Here is a 7,961-nt window from a genome sequence, read left to right as displayed (position 1 = left end):
GAGGTGAGGAATAGAAAATTTCATGAAAAACTTGGTTCCAGATCCTACCCGGGTTGTGAAATCAATTCATCCATCAGTTGCTACACATATAGATACAGAAGCTTCTTTCCAATGTGGTTGGGACTAGAGGAAACTTATTAAGAAAAAAATCAGTAAAGTTCTTGTCTATGAGAAGTACGGATTTGCCCTTTCTAATTTATGTTGTAGAGTTATAAACATTAAAAAAAGGGAGTGATGAAGGGCGATTTGGCCCGACCTAGTAACAGGGGGACACGTGGACACGACCTAACTAGTAAGATGACAGCTCAGCCCGACATGCCAAGACCGCAATAGATCGAGCTCGGATAATCAAACCACCTCGGGACGAGTTCACCTCGGTGTAAGGTCACATCAGGGCCACCTTGGTCCCAAGGCACTTTGCGTTCGCCCCAGGTCGGATCTAAAGAGTAGTAGCTTGGGTAATATTGACAGATCACTACATGGCAACCCCGAAAATCTCGCCATCAGATTCCGAGCCTCGTGGGATCACGCCTCGTAACAGTAAGCCTTATCTTCTTCCCATCCGGTTCGAGCGGAATTGATAGGCCCCATCAGTTATTCCCCATTAATGCGGAAACGGATCTCATCGTGGTAAGGATTCCGGAACCGCTCCGCGAAACCCGCGAGGACTCCACTATATAAAGGCTCTACCCCTGGAGGCCAAGGTACGCGTGATTTCTCTGCTCTCTAGCTCTTAACACTCAAAAGCTTTTCAGCTCGCAATCAAGTATATTGACTTAAGTATCGGAGCGATCTCACCGGGTTCTTTGATTCTTCTTTTGCAGATCGACCTAGTCCGCCATTTACTGGAAGTCAGATCACCTCCAGCAGGGAGCAGCCAGATCGCGCTTCATCATTTGGCGTCGTCTGTGGGAACTCGCTACAAAAAGCCTCTTTCCACCAACAAACATAGACTCAGATCCATGGCATCCTCCAGCAACACTGGACAAAACAACAAGATGAATGTCTCTGGGGGGCAGCCTCAGTTCCCTTCTGTCTGCATCGGTCAGTTCACCATCCCGCTTATCACAGCTGGGGTTCCAACACTGACTGTGCCCCAAGCGACCATGCAAGTGAACGCGCCACTCCCTCCTGTAGTCGGCGCGATGTTCGCTGAACCGTCTGTGGTTCCCCCTAGAGCCGGACAATCCCAACTTGATGACTTGGTACACTGTGTTCGGGCTATTCAGGTCCAAATGCAGCATGTCCAACAATATCAACTATACCAGCAGCAAGTACTTCATCAGTTCTATCAGCAACTACCAGTAGCAGTTCCCTCCACTATAGCAGAATCAACAGCCGGATCCACCTCGACACCCGACAGTGCAACAGAATCAGTCCCGTCGTCACCACACTTGCCCTCATCGCCGGGGAGAGATTTCCCAGGTTCCACATCCTCTTGGGAGCCAGGTCTCGTCCTGCGGCAGGAGGGACAGACAAGTCACTCCTCCCGCTTCGCAGAACGTGAACAGATCGAGAGACACTCAGCCCGCCAGAGCCATTTCACCCCGACCTTTGCATCATGAAGGTTCGCTTGCAGAGAACCGGTTCGGGGTTCTGGCTGCAGACTCCAGACGAGGCCCTTCCGTTCACGACATCCAGCATTAGAAGTCTGAGCCACTCGTGCCAGGATGATACCCGACCACACAGAGGTCAACAACACCAATGCAGAGCCGATCAGGAAGCAGCAACAAAAGCATCGAAAGGCACGACGGACTACAGTTCACAGCCAGCTCGTCATTCCCAGCCAACCAGAACAAGTGAAAGGTAAAGAGGAGGCAAGCTCAGCGGCCACAAAGACTGCTCCTCTCTTGTCAGGGCCGTCTCCTTTGTCCTCCAAGCTCCCGGTGGCCTCTATGCCAAAAGACTTTAAAATGCCTCCTTTGGACAAGTACGACGGATCCTTCAATCCGAATGACCATGTGGACTCATTTCAGTCCCAAATGCATCTAGCTGGGGCTGACGAGTCCTGCATGTGCGTTGCCTTCTCCACGACATTCAAAGGGGTAGCTCGCACTTCGTGCAGATGTTCACCTCGCACTTCATCATCAGCAAGAAGTGTCTGAGGTCTCAAGAAAGCCTCCTCAGCATAGTCCAAAGAGAAGGGGAGCCGATTCGAAGTTACATAAAACGCTTCAACGACACCTGTTTACAGATCCCCAACCTAGATTCCACTGTAAGACTCACGACAGCAAGGAGAGGAATTACACACAGGGAATTCAAGTGGCATGTGGTAGCCAACAAGCCCAAGGACATCATTGAATTCCTCAAGCTCGTCGACCAGTTCATTGGGACGGAAGAGGAGATGAACCAAAAGAGCGAAAACCCAGCGGAGAAGAGAAAAAGAGAAGGTGACAACTCGAATAACGGTGGCAGTAAACGAAGAAAAAGCAAGTCCCCGACCAGGGGAGGAAACAAGTCCGGGAGCCGATCTCCTAAGTTAGGTTGGCGTTTCCGAACTCCGCCGGTCGAAAGAACGAGCTACACGCCCCTCAACGCGAAGCGGGAAGAGATTCTTATGGCGATCAAAGACGCCTCCTATGTGAAGTGGCTACCTCGGTTGAGGGGAGATCGAAGAGTACAAAAATGTATACTGTCATTTTCATAAAGATCACGGTCATAGTACAAAAAACTATAGAAATCTCCGCGACGAGATCGAAGAGCTCATCCGTCGTGGGTATTTGAAAAATTTTGTACAAAAAGAAAATAAAAACCGGACAAATCGGCAAGGGGAGCAAAGGAGAAATGCTCCCGAGTCCAGCAGCAGGTAGAGTGAAAAGCCGCAGAGACAGTTACCAGAAAAAAGACCGATCCGTGGAGTAATCAACATGATTACTGGCGGGTCCATCGTCGCGGGCTGCACCTCAGCAGTGGGGAAAACCTCGGTTCGTGAACTGGAATGTGAAGATCAGAATCCACCGAAGTGACCTAGGCTCGAAGACCCAATATATTTTACAGAAGATGATGCATGCGGGGTTCAGTACCCCCACGACGACGCGTTGGTCATAAAATTGAGAATAAATGACTTTGAATTAAAGCGCGTCCTGGTAGATTCGGGCAGTTCAACTGACATATTGTTCAAGGACGCCTTCTTCAAGCTCCAGATCTAGGAAGGCGATCTCAAGCCCACAAATACTCCTCTGGTAGGCTTTAGCAGAGAAGAAGTCAGGCCTCTAGGGCGAGTCACAGTACCTGTAGAGGTCAGCACATGGCTTAACATTGCGCGGTTCCATTACACTTTCTTGGTGGTCGCGACTCCCTCTCTGTACAACGCCATAGTAGGTCGGCCCATTACCCACACACTTCGCGTAGTAGTATCCACCTATTACTTGGTCATTAAGTTCCCTATAGACTATGGAGTACGGGTAGTGCGAGGCAACCAACTCGAGTCTCACAAATGCTAGGTCGCCGCCCTCAAAGGGAAAGCCAAGCTAGCGGCTAACATCGAGCTCGAGCAACCTACGGAGTACACTGAGGAGCGAGCCACACCAACAGAAGAGACGGTCCACATTCCGGTCTCAGTAGAAGATCCAGCCATAACTCTCTAGATTGGCGCATCGATCGAGAAACCACTCCGTTCTCAGCTGGTAAGTTTTTTAATTAAAAATTTAGATGTGTTTGCATGATCCACGGTAGAGATGCCCGGCATAGATCCAAAAATTATAACTCACAAGTTAAACACTGATCCTTTAGTCAGGGCCGTTAGACAGAAAAAATGCAACCTCACCCCGGAGCACTGGAGGATAGTTGACGCGGAGGTTGGGAAACTCTTTGCAGTCGATTTCATCAAGGAGGTCCATTACCCAAGCTGAGTAACAAACCCAGTTCTGGTAAAAAAGGCCAACGGTAAATGGCGCATGCGTGTTGATTATACTGACCTAAATTGAGCTTGCCTGAAGGACTATTTCCCACTGTCCAAGATCGACCGTGTAGTGGACGCAACCTCAGGGCACGAGTTGCTGAGCTTTCTGGATGCATACTTAGGATACAACCAGATTAACATGAACCCTGCCGATGAAGAAAAAATGGCCTTCATCACTGAGCTCGGCCTGTATTGTGATAAGGCCATGCCCTTTGGACTAAAAAATGCCGACGCGACCTTTCAAAGACTTGTAAATAGGATTTTTGAGCCATTGATCGGCAATAAGATTGGATGTTATGTAGATGATATCATTATAAAGACCGAGTTTTCAAAATTTTTATGGAATGATTTGCAAAGTGTTTTTGAAATTTTGCGTAAATATAACATGAAACTAAATCCCAACAAATGTGTCTTCGGTGTCACCTCGGGTAAATTCCTGGGCTACATAGTCAATTGACGTGGCATCGAAGCCAATCCCGAAAAAATAAGGGCCATCTTAGACATGAGACCACCTCGTAAGCTAAAAGAGGTTTAGAGACTAAACGATAGGATAACCGCTCTGAGCCGTTTCATGTCCAAGTCGACAGATCGCTGCCTGCCTTTCTTCAAGGCAATAAAGAAAAGTTGGCGTATGCGCTCGTCACAGCAGCTCGGAAGCTTCGTCCCTACTTCCAAGCCCACACCGTCGTCGTCCTCACCAACAAGCCTTTGAGGAAAGTCCTATTCAAGCCCGAGGTATCTAGCAGGCTGATGAAGTGGGCCATCGAACTCAGCGAGTACGACATTCGATATGAACCTCGAACGGCAATTAAGGCCCAAGCCTTAGCCAACTTTGTAGCAGAATGCATGCTCAGCACCATGACCCTCGAACTAGTCGAGCTCGGGCATGCGGGGGAAGCTTCAACCAGCGCGGCACCAGTCCCATTCCGAGCAAGACCGACTTGGGACAAGGAGCCCTGGATCCTCCACGTCAACGGCTCGTCTAACCAACAGGGAAGTAGAGCGGGCATAATTATGTACGGACCAAGCAAGGTGAGACTGGAATACATGCTCCGGTTCGAATTTGCAGCATCCAACAACGAAGCAGAGTACGAGGCGTTGATAGCCGGGTTCACCTTAGCCAAAGAAGTAAAAGCCAAATACCTCATCATCTACAACGACTCCCAGCTCGTGGTCAACCAGATCAACGGCGAGTATGAAGTTCGCGACCCCACCATGGTTGCCTATTTAGCCAAGGTTAGAGAAGTTCTGCGCAACTTTTTATCCTACTTCATCAGGAAGATCCCAAGGTCCAAGAACGCTGAGGCCAACACCCTGTCCCTGTTAGCCAGCACAAGTAGTATCACAATGAGGACTGTGTACATAGAGGACTTGTGCCTCAGCCTAGCATTCTCGGGGGGGGGGGGGGGGGGGGGGGGGGGGGGGGGCAGAAGAGGTCGTTCCTGTAGCACAAGCAGAGCCGATTTGGATTGACCCACTCGTGGGCTACTTGCTTCACGGGACCCTCCTTGCAGATCGTAATGCGGCCTGAAGGGTAGAGCGCCAGTCAGCAAAGTATGTCATCATAGACGGACAGCTGTACCGGAGATCCTTCACACTCCCCTACTTGCGCTGCTTGCGATCCTCAGAGGTCGAGCTCGTTCTCTATGACACTCATGAAGGCTTGTGTGGCGGTCACGTGGGGGGTAGGGCTCTCGCCCAGAAAGCGTTGTGATAGGGGTACTATTGGCCCACGATGAAGGCAGACATACTCGAGCTCGTCAAGAAGTGCGATCAGTGTCAAAGGCACACCAACATCCACCATCGACCTGCTGCCGACCTCAAATATCTCACTAGCCTGTGGCCCTTCGCACAATGGGGAATCGATATTCTTTGCCCTTTCCCACCAGTGACAGGACTGAGGAGATTCCTAGTGGTAGCAGTAGATTACTTCACGAAGTGGGTGGAGGCGGAACCCCTAACAACGATCACAGCCCACAACATACAAAATTTCTTTTGGAAGAATATAGTATGTCATTTCGGGCTACCTCGGGTACTTATCTCTAACAACGGAAAGCAGTTCGAGGACATCAAGTTCCAGAGTTGGTGCGCCGAGATGGGGATACAGCAGAATTTCACTTCGGTGGCACACCCTCAGGCAAACGGGAAAGCATAAGTCACAAACAGAGCAATACTCCGTGGACTAAAGGCCTGCTTAGCCCGAGCTAAGGGACTATGGGTAGACGAGCTGCCTAGTGTATTATGGGCTTACCGAACTACCGTTAAGACCGCCACGGGTGAAACCCCCTTCAACCTCACCTATGCACGGAAGCGGTGATCCCAGTCGAGATCGAGGTGCCTACACTACGCCTGGAGGCATACAACGAAGAAGCAAATGACGACGAGCTTTGTACCAACCTCGACCTGGTAGAAGAAGTACAGGACCTAGCATACATCCGGGCTGCAGCATACCAGCAGAGAGTGGCTCGGTACTATAATGCCCGGGTCAAGAAACGACATTTCTGTGTCGGTGACCTGGTTCTTCGGAAAGTTATGGTACCTGAGCCCAGTGTCGGTAAGCTTGGACCGAACTAGGAAGGTCTGTACCAAATAAGGCGGGTACTCAGGGAAGGTACGTACGAACTCGAAACCCTAGAAGGAAAACAGGTACGTTGAGCGTGGAACATCAGCAACTTAAGGCGATACTACCTGTGATCGTTGGACTGGAGAGAGGACTTCGAGTCACCCCCAGAAGTCCAAGGACTAAAGTGCCGAGCTGATAAAATACCTCGGCACTACGATACAGTCGCCTCCTCGGCATGGGCACATAAGTCCCAGTTGCCTCTTCACCATGGGCAAAACCAAAGGTAAGGGGTGGAATGTGAATCGCTCCCAAAGCCTAAGGGCTAAGGTACCGAGCTGACAAAAGACCTCGGCACCACATAAGTCACAATCACCTCTTCGGCATGGGCGAACAAATCCCAGTTGCCTCCTCGACATGGGTAAATAAGTCCTATTCGCCTCTTCGGCATAGACAAAGTACCTCTAATGCCTAAGGCGTAGACAACTTGGATATGAGCCCTACGATGTCTAGTCCACTTCGGCATATAACAATGGGTTGAGCCTGTTAAGGACAACCGACATCTAAATGAGTAGTTCGTGTGCGGACAAGCCGGGTATATACCACGCAATGTCGCTCACCTCGGCGTACATTATGTGAAGTTACCCCTACTAGTAGTCCGGGTAGATAGTTCGGGGTGACATCCACTTAGAAAAATTTTACTTTTGGTTATCATTACTTGTTGTCCAGTTCGGTAGCTCGACAATTCAGGGTAACCCATACACCTGCTCCTATCTTTTCCTGGTTTAGATCGTCAGATCGAGAGTCACTTACACTTAGAATATTTTTGCATAAGAATTAGTAAAAAAAAAGCTTGTATTTCATTGATGAAAAGATTTTAAGTACAAAGATCTCATTATAACCCCAGCTCGGTAGCCTCGAGGTGTACATCTAAACAGTAAAAAGAAGAAAAAGCAGGGATCATGCATGTGGACTGCCAGGTAGGCCGGTCTCCATATGGTTCGCATCCTCTTGACCCGATGGGCCCGCCTCTAAGACTTCGTCATCACTTTCTTCTTCAGATGAGCCGGGCTCTTCGTTCGTCGCCTCCGCCACCTCGAGAGTAAGATCAGACATAGAGACGACTCTGAGGTCAAGATCGGGGAATTTCTGCTGCATTAGATACTTGCACAACTTGAAGCTGGAACGATAGGAGCTCGATCCATATTCGACCTGGAGATCATGGAACTCTGAGGATTCCTTGAAGCGGTCAATGGTGTGGCTTCTTTCTTCAGCTCACGCCTCTTGGATGGCGGTCTTGAAGATCTCAGTTCGCTCTTGGATCATTGCTTCGAGATTCTCGATCTCTCGTTGAAGCTTCGCCTTCTCCTCGGTCATTGCTGAGATCAGCTTCTGGATCATGAGCCCAAGGATACTGACCTAGAGGAATACTAAAGACTAAGCTATCGGGAAGACGATAGCGAGCTACTAAATACATTAACCTATCCGAGGTCAAGATAG

This window comes from Nelumbo nucifera, chromosome 1, assembly GCF_055504915.1.
Source record: "Nelumbo nucifera cultivar China Antique chromosome 1, China Antique-T2T, whole genome shotgun sequence".
Taxonomy (NCBI): Eukaryota; Viridiplantae; Streptophyta; class Magnoliopsida; order Proteales; family Nelumbonaceae; genus Nelumbo; species Nelumbo nucifera.
Note: the sequence above shows the minus strand (reverse complement) of the source record.